The sequence below is a fragment of the Taudactylus pleione genome, unplaced genomic scaffold (genome assembly GCF_031769625.1).
Source record: "Taudactylus pleione unplaced genomic scaffold, aTauple2 ptg000122l, whole genome shotgun sequence".
Classification (NCBI taxonomy): Eukaryota; Metazoa; Chordata; class Amphibia; order Anura; family Myobatrachidae; genus Taudactylus; species Taudactylus pleione.
Window position 1 is genome coordinate 9,667,298 of NW_028284524.1, and position 15,892 is coordinate 9,683,189.

Consider the following 15,892-nt stretch of genomic DNA (forward strand, 5'->3'; position numbering starts at 1 on the left):
ATTAGCACTTTGCTGGAGATTTCTGTGAAACGGCAGTTTCTGCATAATTTTATGTAACAAACAGCTTGATGCATAGGACCCTTGGTCTGAGGATCCTAAATTGGTCTGTTTTTGACCTTTGAAAAGGTAGCATTAAAATTTTAAGTTGAGAAGTGAGAACTGTGCCATAAAGGAAATCAGTTTGGTTTATGACCTCCAAGAGCTATAGGGAAAGTCCAGTAACGCCTACAGTTTCAGAAGTGCTATGTAGGGTGGCGTCTGATATAACTAGCATTATGTTTGGCATAATGTCAGCTAGATCAGAATTCTACACTGCATGGCACAGTACATCTGAAGCGCTCACACTATAAGGAAAAAGTACCAACCAGTCAACGTCTGTCATTTTTCAAATACACCTGGTAAACTGCTCACTCAGGCTGCATAGCTGGTGGCTGACATAGTCTGTGTTAAGATTCAAAGTGTTAGTTATCAAATTGTAATTACACTTATAATCTAAGTCGGAGTTACGCCGGAGTTAAACTGGAGGAAACCTACTACTATTAACTGGTTTTCTTGTGTGCTCATTTATGTACTGTGTAAGGCGCTGCGGAACCTTTGTGGCGCCATATAAATAAAGGATAATAATAATAAAGTAAAGTGACTGTTAAAAGCTGACTGGTTGGTGTTTTATCTCTCTCCAAGGTTTGATACATTTATCCCCAGATCCAGCATGCAGACTGTACAGGGTCATTACTTATGAGAAACTTCCTCTTAAATTACTGTATGATTAAGCGAACTGGGACTTGCGATATTTGTCGTGTACCTGGAAATATTAAATATTATTTATTAAGTGTTTTTATTGGCTAAATAAATCAACTCCTAATTCATTCATCACACGATTGGAAAATCTTAACTTTTACCACAAACACAAACATTTGCTATTCTCAAAGATATATCCTCTTTCCTGTTCGCCTGCGCCCAAGAGCATAATGTTCTATACTAAAATAAGTGGTACTTCCGTATCTTTGCGGCCCCCTGGTTACGCTACTTAACGAATCTTCACTATTCAGAAAGATACTTAAGTAACGTAAACTTGAGGAAATACCATTTGGCCCCTTGCGGACTCGCTTCGCTCGCCACATGGATTTATTCCCCCTCCATGCCCACTTGGATGGTAGGGAATGACGTTGGACATTAGCGTAAAGATGAGCCAGTGTCCAACGTCATTCCCTACCATCCATGTGGGCATGGAGGGGGAATATTTCCTTGTGGCGAGCCCCAATAGTATTTCCTGGTTACACTACTTACGTAGCGTAACCAGGGGGCCGCAAAGATATCGAAGTACCAAATAAGTTCTTATTGGTGGTTGGTTAGATATAATCCCAGTGCACCAGATATAATTTCTATCTATATTTTCTCCCTCTCCTTTCTAACCCAAAAATCTTGTTTACAGCATTTAATAATTGAAAAACATACTCATATGTACGTGAAAAGTAGAAATGGCTACTCCTCACATGAATAGGCTCCATAATTTGGAATAAAGGTGAAGTATTTTGCATTTATATGTATGGGATGCGGTCATAATACCGAACAAGGGGATTCCAGAGTCGGAATCCCAGGTAAGTATCGGGATTAGGGGGAGGTTTAGCATTAGGCACTAAGGGTAGAGGTTAGGTTTAGGCACCAGGAAGCTAAGGGTAGGGAGAAGGTTCGGATACTGACAGGTGTCTGTATCCTAACACTGTCTTTCTACTTCGGGGTCCATAGGGGGTCCACAGGGTTGACCTTGGGGTATAGCTGGATCTGGATCCATGGGCACCACGCAGTTAAAGCTTTGCTGCTCCCAGGATGCACTTGGGTCCGTCCTCCTCTATACCCCGCCCCGGCCACAGGCACCTCAGTTTTAGTTGGTGCCCGGCCGGAGTCGGGTCACCCTGCGCAGTGGGGCTGCATAAGCAGCCCCTAAGCTTTATTTATTTAAAAAAATAAAAAAAAAGATGATTTTATTTTATTTTTACTGTCTTCAGAGCGGCAGCATCAGACTGTCCATCTGGACGTCTACGCTGCCGCTCCAACAGCCCCGCTGGCGCTGCGACGCCGGTACTGATCCGGGGATCGCAGCGGGACCCTGGAGTCAGTACTAGCGTGGCTCCGGGACCTCCCAAGGACTGCTGCCGGACTGAAGGGGCCAGGTAAGCCGCGTGCAGCGCTGCACGCGGGGAAAATGCAGTCTTCATGCTGCCGGTCTCTGGGGACAGACCGGCGGCGCTAGTAGCGGCGGCGGGCTCCCCCTCTTCAGGAATACCCCGCGTGTCCGCTGGCCCCCGGGGTGTAAGTACCGGCGGGGAACCGGCTTCCCCGGGGGTTTAGTACTAGCAGGGGAGGCAGCCTTCCCCGCTTCAGCGCTCCTCCCCTCAGCCCAGCGCGCCTTCTCTCATGTGTGCTGGCGTCGCTGGCCTGTTCTCACTCGGCCACTCCTCCTCAGAGCTCTCCGGCAGCCATCTTCCTCAGGCAGCATCGCAGAGCTCCCAGGCAGGCTTCCAGTGGACCAGTCCCCCTGCGTACCTCTCCCCCTGCAAAGGACTGTGTTCGCAGCGCTATAGCCCTCCCAGACACTGAATCTGGGAGGTTGATTGTAGCGGAAGGTGCAGTGAGTATAACTTCTCTGCATGGTATGTGACTTTTTGCTAGTGCTGCTGTCTGTGCTTATTTTCTACTTACTGTCAGCTTTTTACCTATCCCTTTCCTTCTCCTACAGCCCGCAGGTGCGTGGGGGAGGGGTGTTCTTTCTGTGTACCTCACTTATATAAATCTACGTATTTGTGAGGTCCGTCACATACTGCGGTGTGCTCCTCAGTACCATATTGTGGGCTGTTTGGGTTGCATACTTGGGAGTGCGTGGGTGTTATACGCCTTACCTCGTTTCGGTGAGACACTTTTTTTGCAAAAAAGTTTGTCTCATGTCTGATGAGGGGAATGAGCGCTCCGAGGCTCCTGTGTTGTTTTCCTGCCGACGCTGTTCGGCAGGGGTTGACGGGGCAGATTTGTCTCAGGATGGTCTGTACAGGCGGTGTCAGTTAGTACCTGGACCCTCTAAACCCCCGGTGGCGCAGGATCCTCCATGGGCAATGTTTACGCAAGTGCTGGCGTCAATCGCGGACCAACTTGCGGTCCCGACTGCGGCCCCTTCTAGGGCGTTGCCCCAGCCTACCATGCCCCGTTCCCCGGGTGTGACTCGTCTGGTGCAGTCTCCTCCCGGGTCTCAGACTGTGGGTCCTTATGCGGGTTTGCCGGTATACGTGCAAACCCCCACGGTGCCGCAGCAGTCGATGGTACCTTTTCAGGGGTATCCTCAGGCAGTACCCCCGCCTTGGGTGGATGTCCTCTCCAGCTCTGTTCAGAGTCTGGCGGCTTCGTCATCGGCTTTTCAACATATGTTGCACAGTGATTTGCCCCCACGGGCGTCCAAGCGTTCCGTTCCGGCTTCACTGGCGGCTCAGTTCACGGACACGGACGTGTCTTCGGATGACGGGGAGATCCATGAAGACTCTGACTCGGATGCCGGGGCCCAGGAGATGGAGGCTAAGTCTTCCATTAATGTGCTGGCATTGGTTAGGGCGGTGCGGGCCATCCTTCACATTGAGGAGGATGTGCCCGCCCCCAGGTCAAAATACCCAAATTTTAAAAAGGCCAAGGTAGCTTCGACGGTTTTTCCCCTGTCCGATCAATTGACGGATCATATGGCAGGGGCCTGGCAGTTGCCCAGCAAGAGGTTCCAAACGCAGAAGCGGTTGGCTTCGAACTATCCATTTCCGGAGGCTCATTGCAGGAAGTGGGAAACTCCTCCAGCGGTGGATTCCCACGTTACCCGCTTAATTAAAAGCGCTACGCTGCCTTTGCCGTCGATCTCCTCCCTGAAGGATCCCACGGACAGGAAGGTGGAGACTTGTTTGAAGTCTATCTACTCTCTCTCGGGGGCGGTGGCCCGTCCGTCCATGGCCATCTCTTGGGTGGCTAAGGCCATCGAGAGCTGGGCCAATGCTTTGGAGGATACCTTTCCGGAAGATGCTCCGGAGATCCAGAGAGCGTTGATAGGTCAAATGAGGGATGCGGCTTCCTACATTGGGGAAGCATCGTTGGATGCAAGCCTGCTAACCTCTCGGGTGTCGGCTGCAGCTGTGTCGGCGCGTCAGTCCTTGTGGCTGAGGTCTTGGAGAGCTGACGCTGACTCTAAAAAGGGACTGGAGGCCTTACCTTTTAATGGGGAGTTGCTTTTTGGTCCAGACTTGGACAAAATTGTGGACACTCTGGCTAAGTCTAAATCAGCCTTCCTCCCTTCGGCTTCTTCCTACCAAGGTACGGAGCTCTGCTTTTCGGTCCTTTCGGGTTCAGGGCAAGGCAAAAGGTCAGTCCTTCCCGAGGCAGTCGACGACCAAGGCCGCTAAGCCAAAGAAGCAGCCCTGGAGTGCCAGGCGCCCTTCTTCCAAGCAGGAAGATAAACCTTCTGCCTGATGAGACGGGCCTCCCTCTGGGGGACCCCAGAGTGGGAGGCCGACTTCTTCTATTTTCCCAGTGCTGGCACAATACCACCACGGATGCCTGGGTTCGAGAAGTGGTCTCCCAGGGGTACGCCCTGTCTTTTCGGCACAGACCGCCCCACCAGTTTTTCTGCACGAGTCCTTCTCAGGATACGACCAAGTCTTTACAGATTCAGGAAGCTATAGAGTCCTTGCTGACAGCAGGGGTCATTGTTCCCGTTCCTCAATTACAACGAGGGACGGGGTTCTATTCTTCTCTGTTTCTGGTGCGGAAACCCAATGGTTCTCATCGCCCTATCCTCAACTTGAAGTCTCTGAACAAATTCCTCAGAGTTCCCAAGTTCAGGATGGAAACGTTACGTTCCATTATTCTGGCGATGGAACCGGGGGATTACATGGTGTCCCTGGATATCCAGGACGCCTACCTCCATGTTCCGATAGCACCTTCGCACCAGCGGTATCTGAGGTTCGCTATCCTTCAACGCCATTACCAGTTCCGGGCGCTACCCTTTGGTCTCTCCACGGCACCGAGGGTGTTCACAAAGATTATGGCGGTCATGGCCGCACATCTTCGGAACCAGAATGTACGGCTACTACTGTATCTGGACGACCTCCTGTTGCTGGCGAGTTCCCCGGAGGTACTGCTTCATCATCTCCACTTGACGGTCGCTTGCCTGCAAGCGCACGGGTGGCTGATAAATTGGAAAAAGTCCTCCCTGATTCCATCTCAGCGGATGGTTCATTTGGGAGCCCTGCTGGATTCTCGGCAGCAAAGGATCTTCCTGACCCCGGAGAAGGTCTCCTCCCTGCAGCTGAGGATACACAGTTGCCTGAGCAGTTGCCGCCTGTCGGTCCATTCGGCTATGAGGGTTTTGGGCTCCATGGTGTCAACATTCGACATGGTGGAATTTGCCCAGTTCCATTCCCAGCCTCTGCAGGGGCTGATTCTATCGGAATGGAACGGGTTACCTCACCGGATCCGCTCTCAGTTGCTGGTGTTGTCCCCGGAGGTTCGGCAGTCTTTGGCTTGGTGGCTTCAGGCAGCTCATCTGGTCGAGGGGCGTCCCTTTTGGATCCCGGACTGGGTGCTGCTCACGACGGATGCCAGTCTTCGGGTTTGGGGGGCAGTGACCGGCTCGTTGTCACTTCAGGGTCGTTGGTCTGCGGAAGAAGCTCTTCTTCCCATCAACATTCTGGAACTGCGGGCGGTTTATCGGGCCCTGCAGTCGTCCGGTCCCGCTCTTTACGGACGGGCGGTTCAGGTGCAGTCCGACAACGCCACCACGGTGGCGTATATCAACCACCAAGGAGGAACTCGAAGTCGGGCAGCAATGTCGGAGGTGTCTCGCATCCTTGCTTGGGCGGAGTGTCACATTCCAGCGATCTCGGCAGTCTTCATTCCCGGAGTCCTCAATTGGGAGGCGGACTTCCTCAGCCGTCACGACGTGCATCCCGGGGAATGGTCGCTTCACCCAGAGGTGTTTCAGCTACTCGTGGACAGGTGGAGGCTGCCGGAGCTGGACTTGATGGCCTCCCGTCACAATCACAAGTTGCCCGTTTACGGGTCAAGGACAAGAGACGCAGGCGCCTGTCTGGTAGACGCGCTGTCGGTGAAATGGACGTTTCACCTGGCGTATCTGTTTCCTCCGATATCCTCACTTTCTCGAGTTCTGCGGAAATTCAAGCAGGACGGCGGCACGCTCGTGCTGGTTGCTCCGGCGTGGCCCAGACGTCCTTGGTACTCCGATCTGAGGTGTCTCTCCATCGACGCTCCGTACCTTCTTCCTCAGCGTCGGGACCTGTTGTCTCAAGGGCCCTGCCTTTACCCGGATCTGGGTCGGCTGTCTTTGACGGCGTGGCTCTTGGGACAGCCATCTTGAGGTCTAGGGGTTTCTCCAGTTCAGTCATTGGTACCATGCTTAGGGCACGCAAGCCTGCCTCCGCACGGATTTACCACAGGGTGTGGCGCACTTACTTTCAGTGGTGTGAATCCAGAAACTATGATCCTCAGGTGTTCCGGGTTCCAGAATCTTGGAGTTCCTTCAATCAGGTTTAGACCTCTGCTTACGCCTGGCCTCTCTGAAGGTTCATGTGTCTGCTTTGTCCGTGTGGTTTCAGCGACGGATTGCTACACTACCGGATGTTCACACCTTTTTCCAGGGTGTTCTCAGGATACAGCCTCCCTTCGTGCCTCCTGTGGCTCCTTGGGACTTGGCGGTGGTGCTACGGGTCTTGCAGGGTCATCCTTTTGAGCCTCTTGAGGTGGTGGACCTCAAGTGGCTGACGTTCAAGACCGTTTTTCTCCTAGCAATTGCTTCTGCCAGGAGGGTGTCAGAGTTGGGGGCGCTTTCCTGTCGCCCTCCTTTTCTGATTTTTCATCAGGACAGAGCGGTGCTCCGCACTCGTCCTGAGTTTTTGCCCAAAGTGGTCTCGAAGTTCCACATTAATCAGGAACTTGTTGTGCCAGCTTTTCAGTCGCCTGATCTTTCAGCTGGTGAGGCTTCCTTAGATGTAGTCCGGGCACTTAGAATCTATGTGGATCGGACTGCTTCGGTTAGGAAGTCGGATTCTTTGTTTGTCCTCTTCGGTTTTCACAAGAGGGGTTGGCCTGCCAACAAGCAAACGTTAGCCCGTTGGCTTCGTTCCGTTATTTGTGAGGCTTATGCACAGGAGGGTTTACCTGTGCCAGCCTCTGTTAAGGCTCATTCCATTCGTTCTGTGGGTCCCTCTTGGGCTGCTAGACATGGCGCCTCTGCTGTTCAGCTGTGTAAGGCGGCCACTTGGTCTTCAATTCAAACGTTTTTGAGGTTCTATGCGTTTGACACCTTTGCCTCTCAGGATGCATCCTTCGGGCGCCGGGTACTCCTTTCAGTACAGGAGCGTCCCTGCCCTTAGTTGAACTGCTTTGGGACATCCCCAAGGTCAACCCTGTGGACCCCCTATGGACCCTGAAGTAGAAAACAAGAGATATGGTAAGAACTTACCTTTGTTATCTCTGTTTCTACGAAGTCCATAGGGTCCACAGGGCGCCCGCCCTGACGCACCTGGCTTCAAATGGGCTGTGTGGCTGGTCACCGGTTTTCCGTCTCCCATTTCTGTGAGTATGGTTTCTTGTGTGTTCCAGTCTTCCTTCTCTGTGTTTAGTCTCCTCCTCCGGCCTTAGCTGCTTACCAACTGAGGTGCCTGTGGCCGGGTATAGAGGAGGACGGACCCAAGTGCATCCTGGGAGCAGCAAAGCTTTAACTGCGTGGTGCCCATGGATCCAGATCCAGCTATACCCCAAGGTCAACCCTGTGGACCCTATGGACTTCGTAGAAACAGAGATAACAAAGGTAAGTTCTTACCATATCTCTTGTTTTATGCCGGTGTTGGGATCCTGACCGCCGACATCCTGTACACAAACCTTATGTACTATCCTTTATGTAGTGTTAATATATTACGGAGTGCTGTAGAATCACAGGATGTATGGTAATTCATAATTAACACCTGCACCTCAGGTTATATTTTATGACAGACACACTAGATTCAGTAGTTTATTATCTGATGATTATAACTTTAAAAGGAAATAAAGGAGGCTATTAACTTGTGAAAAAAAAAAAAAAAAAACCTTCCAACGCTTCGCACAACTAATAGTCAAATGGGGCCCCTTGTATAGGAAGGGTATCTGAATTAAAGCTTGACAGTGTCTAGAATAGACACTCAATAGCTTGATACCAGATAGTTGCCAGGGACAAAAGGTTGTCACTTTTTTTTCCAACAGTTGTAAGATTAGGCACTTGCCATAGTGTTGGTAATACTGCGGAATGGGGACAGTTAAGGTTATGGTGCATACACACGGTCAGATGAAAAGGACAATATAAACGATATCATTTATATAGTCTTTTTTTTTTTTTTCTAGCCCCCTCCAACGACCATTGATGCACGGGCACGTATGGCCGATATCGACCGTGCATGCAGGCCAACCTGGTCGATATCGACCAGGTTAGTCTGTTTACTATAGGGACCTGCGATCGTTAAGTTGTTTCGGGGTTGGTGCATGTTTGATATCGAACATCCAGCACATGCAGGATGATCAGACAATGATATCTGATTGTCCCGTGTGTATGGGCCATAAGGCAACAGGAGGAGGGTAAGAGCTAGGCATCCACTATACAATTATCTGTCAGATATCTGTTCAATCTGGCTGGTTGGAATGAAAACCTGGTAATGTATGGGAGCAAATGAAAATCGTCCATTTGCTCACAAACACTGGAAACTAGTCAAAAATGGTTGTTCAGACAAATTGGTTAAAACACAAATTTTACCAATTTGAACAATTTTTTTTTGTCCTTTTTTTAGTGTTTAAAACCATATGATCGTCTGTCATGTGCTCCCATACATTACCAGGTTTTTTATTCCAACCAGCCAGATTGGACAGATATCTGACAGAAAATTGTATAGTGGATGCCCAACTTTATTTAGGATGAAAGATTAGGTTGTGGATTGATCCCCTTCACTGGATGTACCCTGATGTCCTCAGTTATTAACCACGGGTATATAGAGTGGGAATAGTAACCTGAGAATACAAATTTCTACGATCGGTGGGCAGATCCTACAATTGAGACAAAATGGCGCTGTTAGAGCATGAACCTGCACTTCCGCCATCACTCCATGGGGCAGATGTATGAAGCTCTGGAAAGTGATAAAGAGGAGAGTGATAAATGACCAACCAATCAGCTCCCAACTGTCATGTTACAGGCTGTGTTTTAGAAAAAATTACAGTTCGGAGCTGATTGGTTGGTCGTTTATCACTTTCCACTTTATCACTTCCCTGAGCTTCATACATCTGCCCCCATGTCTGGTACATTTACTGAAGGGGGTCTATAGGCTTAAATTACAAAAATAAAAAATTGTCGCCCTATTGTCTAAGTAGACACAGTCGATCTTCTATACCACACCCATAAGAGAAGCCCCAATTGGGAATAGTTATGGAGCTACAAGTCCCAGCATATCCTGGCTACCAGCGTCGCCTGGTGTCGTGAAACTACAGGTCTCAGCAAACCATGACTAACGGCCGCTCTACTCGATATGAAACTGCAAGTCCCAGCATACTCTGGTTGCGGCTACCACGCTATCTAGTTGATGTAGTATTTATAAACAGGTCCCGCAAGACCACTTTTTTTTCGAATTGTGGCGATTTAAGCCTTAGGGCGTATTGGGAATTATAGTTCCACGAGCCTGGAGGCTGCCTTATTCCATGCATTGATAACCTGTGCAGCTACACACAGTTATCCTTTGTTCATATTTCATTCCCAGCCAGAACGCGTCTTTCCACGTGGCCGTGACTGCAGCACAGCCACAGACAGAGCCTGGCGGCTTAGCCCACCTACGCTATCTCTGGAGTAGCAATATGGCCGCTTCGCGCGCGGGACAGTGCTTTGTCTCACTTGTGGCTCCACCCAAAGGTTGATGGGTGTAGCAAGATGGCGCCGCCTAGACGCTGTTCCCGTCTCTAAGATGCCAATGTTTGGAGGGGATTGGCTGGCAAAGAGGGATCAGGAAGTGCTGTAACGCGCTGCTCTCCTAAATTGCGTCGTTGCTAGGCGAGAGAGGCCGCCAAGCCCGGGAGCGGCGGGTGGAGCGGACACGGGGAGGGGAGTCATTGCCGCCATAGAAGTAGAACCACACTGGTCGAACGGGTGAGTTCCAAACAGGGCTTCGCTCTGAGCATCATTAACGGGATTCACCAAATCCCTGTGGTCCCAAATAACCCAGAACCTTCTGTAACTGTCAGTTGGAGTCAAATCGAGTGTTTGGGACTTTTGGCCATCTGTCTCCTGCTGAGGAAGATGGGAGTAGTTACACAGTTGGTGTGCCCTGGTTTAGCTCTGTGTTATGGGCTGGGGTAGTTGGGTGTTATGTACTATTATAGTCTCCTGGACCCTACATGAACCTCTGTAGTACACTCCTGTTAGCATCATCCAGTGTGCAGGCATCTGTCTGTTACTTACTTGAGGAAGATGAGAGTTGTAGTTACACAGCTGTGATGCCCTGTCTTAGCTCTGTGTTATAGGGGTCCTATAATGTACCACCCTAGTCCTGATATTCTCATAACCCTCTGTGGTACACCCCTGTTGGGAATACATCCATTGAGTGCATAGGGGGAGCACAATTGTCTCTCTTGCCTGAGGAAGATGGAAGTTGTAGTTACACAGCTGTGATGCCCTGGCTTAGCTCTGTGTTATAGGGTAGATGGGTCCTATCATGTACCACCCTAGTCCTGATATTCCCATAACCCTCTATGGTATGCCCTTGCTGGGAATACATCCATTGAGTGCATAGGGGGGGGACACATTTGTGTGTCTTGCCTGAGGAAGATGGAAGTTGTAAAACATCTTTGGTGTACTGGTTGGTGCTGTGTCAGGGAGTAATATGGCCTTTCATACTGCTATATACTGTATTCTGGCACTGCTGTAATGCGTTATACACAACTGCTGGGAATAGATCCACAGTTTGGACTCTGACATTTGACAAATGTGGGGAAGCTGGGAGATATAGTGACACACAGCTTGTTGCCCTGTGTAGGCTATTCTATATCAGGGGTTACCAATATATAATGTTTACTATCCCCATTATTACTCTGTGGTAGATTGTTGCTGACAATCGATCCAGTCTTTGGAGGCTCAGACATTTGGTAAATGTTGGGAAGATGGGAGTTTTCGCGACACAAGGGATGCTGGGTGTCGCAAGCGGACAGCCGGGGGGGGAGGGTTAGGTTTAGGGCACCCGGGGGGGATTTAGGGTTAGGCACCCCCCCGGGAGGGTTAGGGCTAGGCTAGGGGGAGGGAGGGTTAGGGTTAGGCACCCCCCGGGGGGGGACTTGGGGTTAGGCACCCCCCCGGGGGACTTAAGCAGCGGGGAAGAGGGGGATTAGGGTTAGGCACCCCTAAGGAGGGTTAAGGGGTTAGGTTAGTTTTTACTTTTGGATGTTCGGGATTTTCCAGCGCTGTCAGGCTGCCGGGATCTGGTGAGCTGTCGGGCTGCCGCTGCCGGGATCTGGTGAGCTGTCGGGCTGCTGCTGCCGGGATCTGGTGAGCTGTCGGGCTGCCGCTGCCGGGATCTGTTGAGCTTCCGCTGCCGGGAATCATACTGATTCCCTCCCTGTTTCCCCTCTTCCATGCCCATCTTATGTCTATCTTTCCCTTTACTGTTTGTGCATTAATTAGTTGTTGGAGACATTGAAGTAGGTTTTGTTTTAAAATTGGTCTTCCTTTAAAAATGTAGTAGTTATCTATTTTTTCTTTTTTATTTCCTTCTTTATAAACGCCTTTGTTATTAGGCATATGTTGTGTATTTTTGTTGTATACTATCCACCTGCTTTCTGGCTACTTGGTACCAGCTCTGTAATTCCTAATGCTGGGCATACCCTCTACAATTATCTGTCCAAGCTAGCTGGTTGGAATGAAAATCTGGTAGTGTACGGTAGCAAATAACAATCAACCATTTTCTCACAAACACTGGAAAACAGACAAAAATGGTCATTCAGACAAATTGGTTGAAAACACGAATTTAACCAAGTTGAACAACTGTATTTTGTTCGTTTTCCAGTGTTTAAAACCATATGATCGACTGTCATTTGCTCCCATACATTACCAGGTTTTCATTCCAACCAGCCAGATTGGACAGATATCTGACAGATAATTGTAGAGTGTATGCCCAGGATAAGTAATACATTCATCTGTATGGCTTCACTGTGTTTGTGATGCACACATTTGTGACTGAGCTCAAGTTGTTTCAGAACAGGAATCTTGCCCCAGTGTGAAATCCATTTTTAGGCAAGGGTCCAGTACAGTGCACAGTTGATGCCTCTGATTGGTGAAAGTGGTCTAGGACCCCCGCTGCACACAGCCCTCTCTGGACACGCTGACAGGTCCTGTGTCAGCGCTCCTCCCCCAGGCCGGCCTCCTCTCTGCTCCTCGGTGGCCATCTTTGGAAGAAGCATGGGGAGCGCTGCTGGACGCTGAAGAACGGTGGCATCGTGGTCTGGGTCCCTCTGCATACCTCTCCTCCGTTGGATAAGGTCTGTGTATGCAGCGCTGTCCTACCAGGCTCTGAGTCTGTGTAGTTGAGGATCAGCGCTGATAGTGCAGGAATTGATTTCTTTTCATTGTATGTGACCTATGCTAGCGTCTGCTGCCTGTACTTTCATTTTCTATCTGTCAGCATTTAACTGTCCCTGTTCTTTCTGCTAAAGCCCTTGCGGTGCTTGCAGGGTGGTCTCACTATACTAACGAGTATCAGTGAGAGGGGTCACATACTTACCATTATGTCTGAAAGTGATTTTCCTCTCCAGCTTTTATGTACTACATGCAAGGTACCTATAGCGGAGGGGGACGGCAGTGTGGAGGGACTATGTCGACGGTGGTATTCGTTGACGCGACCGATTACGGTCACGGCTCCGGTACAGGAGCCGCCCTGGGCTTGTTTTGCCAAAGCGCTTACAACCCTCGTGGGCCAGTTAGCTCCGCAGCCTGCCCTCACTCAGATGGGTTTGTCCCAGCAGTCAGTGGTGTCGTCACCCATGCAGGGTTTCCCAAGACAATTGATGGTACCCCACAGTCTCCCTATTTCCCCTCCTCAGGTCTCTCATGAGCCTGCGTGGGTTAATTCGTTAACAAGCTCTGTACAGCAGTTGTCAGAAGTGTTGCAAGGGGAGTCTGTGATGCAGCCTCACAAGCGGCCGGTGGCATCTCTGTCTGCTCCTTATGAGGATGACGACGGGACGTCCGATGATGGGGAGATTCTGGATCTTTCTGACCAGGAACCTCCCCGCCCTAAAGAGTTGGATGCTAAGTCTAAGGTGTATATACCTGGCCTCCTTCGTGCAGTCCGTACTGCTTTAGTTATTGAGCATGAGGAGCCTCCGGTATCAAAGTCCAAATACGCCTTTTTCAAAGATTTTAAAGGAGATACCACAGTGTTTCCTCTTTCGGGGCAATTAGTTGACCACCTAGAGGAAGCGTGGAAACAGCCAGGCAAACGATATCAGTCTCAAAGGCGTTTAGCAGTGGCGTATCCGTTTGCGGACAATTATTTTGCCAAGTGGGAATCCCCTCAGGTGGATTCTCATGTGACACGCCTTGTCCGTAGTGCCACATTACCCATGCCATCCATGTCCTCCCTTAAGGATGCTACGGACCGCAAGGTGGAGATCTGCCATAAGTCCGTCTATTCCCTTGCGGGGGGGGGGCGGCAGCGCGGCCAGCTATGGCCATTTGCTGGGTTGCCCGAGCTATGGAGCGCTGGGCTGATACGTTGGAGGCGTCCTTCGATTCCAACTGTTCGGCTGAGCAAACGGAGTTGATCGGCAATCTCCGGGATTCGGCCACTTATATCAACGAAGCGGCCTTGGATATTAGTACCCTGGCGTCTCGAATTTCTTCGGCAGCTGTGGCTGCTTGTCGCACCTTGTGGTTGCGATCCTGGAAGGCGGACACTGATTCCAAAAAGGGTTTGGAGGCGTTGCCTTTTAACGGAGAAGTTCTCTTCGGTCCTTGACCTGGACAAGATTGTAGCCACGCTGGCGGCAGCTAAATCGGCATGTCTCCCGTCGGCTGCTGTTCCTTCTCGTTCAGGTACTCCGTCCTTTCGGTCTTATAGGGCCCAGGGTAGGCCTAAGACACAGTCCTTTCCCCGACAGGCTGGCCTCAAGAAATCGGCCAAGCCCCGGAAACAGGCCTGGAGTACCAGACGTCCGGCCCCTAAGCCAGATGACAAGCCTGTGGCCTGACGGTCCGGGCCTTCCTTTGGGGGATCCCAAAGTGGGAGGCCGCCTGCTGCAGTTCGCCCGGTGTTGGTCAGTCACCACGACAGACACTTGGGTTCTCGAGGTGGTCTCACACGGGTATGCCCTCTCCTTCCGGCACAGACCCTCGGCTCGATTCTTCACCACGGGTCTACCATCAGACCGGAACAAAGCCACGGAGCTGCGGAAGGTTTTGCACACTATGCTCCAGGCTGGAGTTATAGTGCCTGTTCCATTCTCCCAGAGGGGCCAGGGTTTCTATTCCAATCTCTTTTTGGTGCAGAAACCCAATGGGTCGTTTCGTCCGATTCTCAACCTCAAAGCTCTCAACAAATCTTTGCGGGTGCCGAAGTTTCGGATGGAGACCCTACGGTCCATCATTTTGGCACTGGAACCTGGGGACTACATGGTGTCATTGGACATACAGGACGCTTACCTGCATGTCCCTATTCTTTTGCGCCATCAGCAGTTCCTCAGGTTTGCAATCCGCAGCGACCACTTTCAGTTCCGGGCGTTAACTTTTGGCCTGGCGACAGCACCACGTGTTTTCACCAAGGTGATGGCGGTCATGGCGGCTTCCCTGCGGCTGCAGGGGGTCCGCATGTTGCCGTACTTGGATGACCTTCTCTTAGTGGCAGGATCTCCGGAGCTCCTTCTCCGCCACTTGGACCTGACCATTGCGCTACTGCAACGGCACGGCTGGTTGATAAACTGGCAGAAGTCCACCCTGATCCCGTCTCAGCGGATTCTGCACCTCGGAGCCTTATTGGACTCGGGACAGCAAAGGATCTTTGTGACGGGGGGAAAGATCGCTGCCTTACAATCGAGTTGTCGATGAGGTTACTGGGCTCCATGGTGTCGGTATTCGACATGGTGGAATATGCCCAGTTTCACTCCAGACCTCTGCAGCACCTGATCCTGTCCAAATGGAATGGACTGCCTCAGTCTCTGAAGTCCCAGACGATCGTGCTCACTCCGGAGGTTCGCCTGTCCCTTGCCTGGTGGTTGCTGACGACCCATCTCAACAGGGGTCGTCCGTTCTGGGTGGCGAATTGGGTCCTGTTGACAACGGACGCCAGTCTTCGGGGCTGGGGAGCAGTTTCGGGTCCACACTTGTTCCAGGGCAGGTGGACTCCGGCAGAAGCGGAGCTTCCAATAAACATCTTGGAATTCCGAGCGGTTTTCAATGATCCAGCAGGCACATCGGGTTCTCCAGGGTCGCCCAGTGCAGGTCCAGTCGGACAACGCTACCACCGTCGCCTACATAAACCGGCAAGGAGGAACCCGAAGTCGGGCGGCTCTCGTAGAGGTGTCTCGGATCCTGGTATGGGCGGAGCGCTATCTTCCGGCCATATCAGCGGTCTTCATCCCGGGAGTGGTAAACTGGGAGGCGGACTTTCTCAGTCGCCAGGACGTTCATCCGGGGGAATGGTCCCTGTACCCGGACGTTTTTCAACTGCTGGTGGACAGGTGGGGCCTTCCAGAGATCCACCTCATGGCGTCCCGGCACAACAACAAGTTGCCGGTGTACGGGTCTCGCACAAGAGACGAAGAGGCGTCTCTGGTGGATGCTCTGTCCGTCCGGTGGACG

At 51.2% G+C, this 15,892-nt stretch overlaps 1 protein-coding gene across 1 annotated transcript in view; it reads left to right on the forward strand.

The window, feature by feature from the left end:
* Positions 1-9,960: 9,960 nt before the first annotated feature.
* Positions 9,961-15,892, forward strand: part of TTLL4 (tubulin tyrosine ligase like 4) — a 55,477-nt gene continuing 49,545 nt past the window's right edge. The window contains exon 1 of the mRNA XM_088472340.1: positions 9,961-10,195. The gene's annotated coding sequence lies outside the window, so the exon portion shown is untranslated. The remainder of the gene's footprint in view (positions 10,196-15,892) is intronic.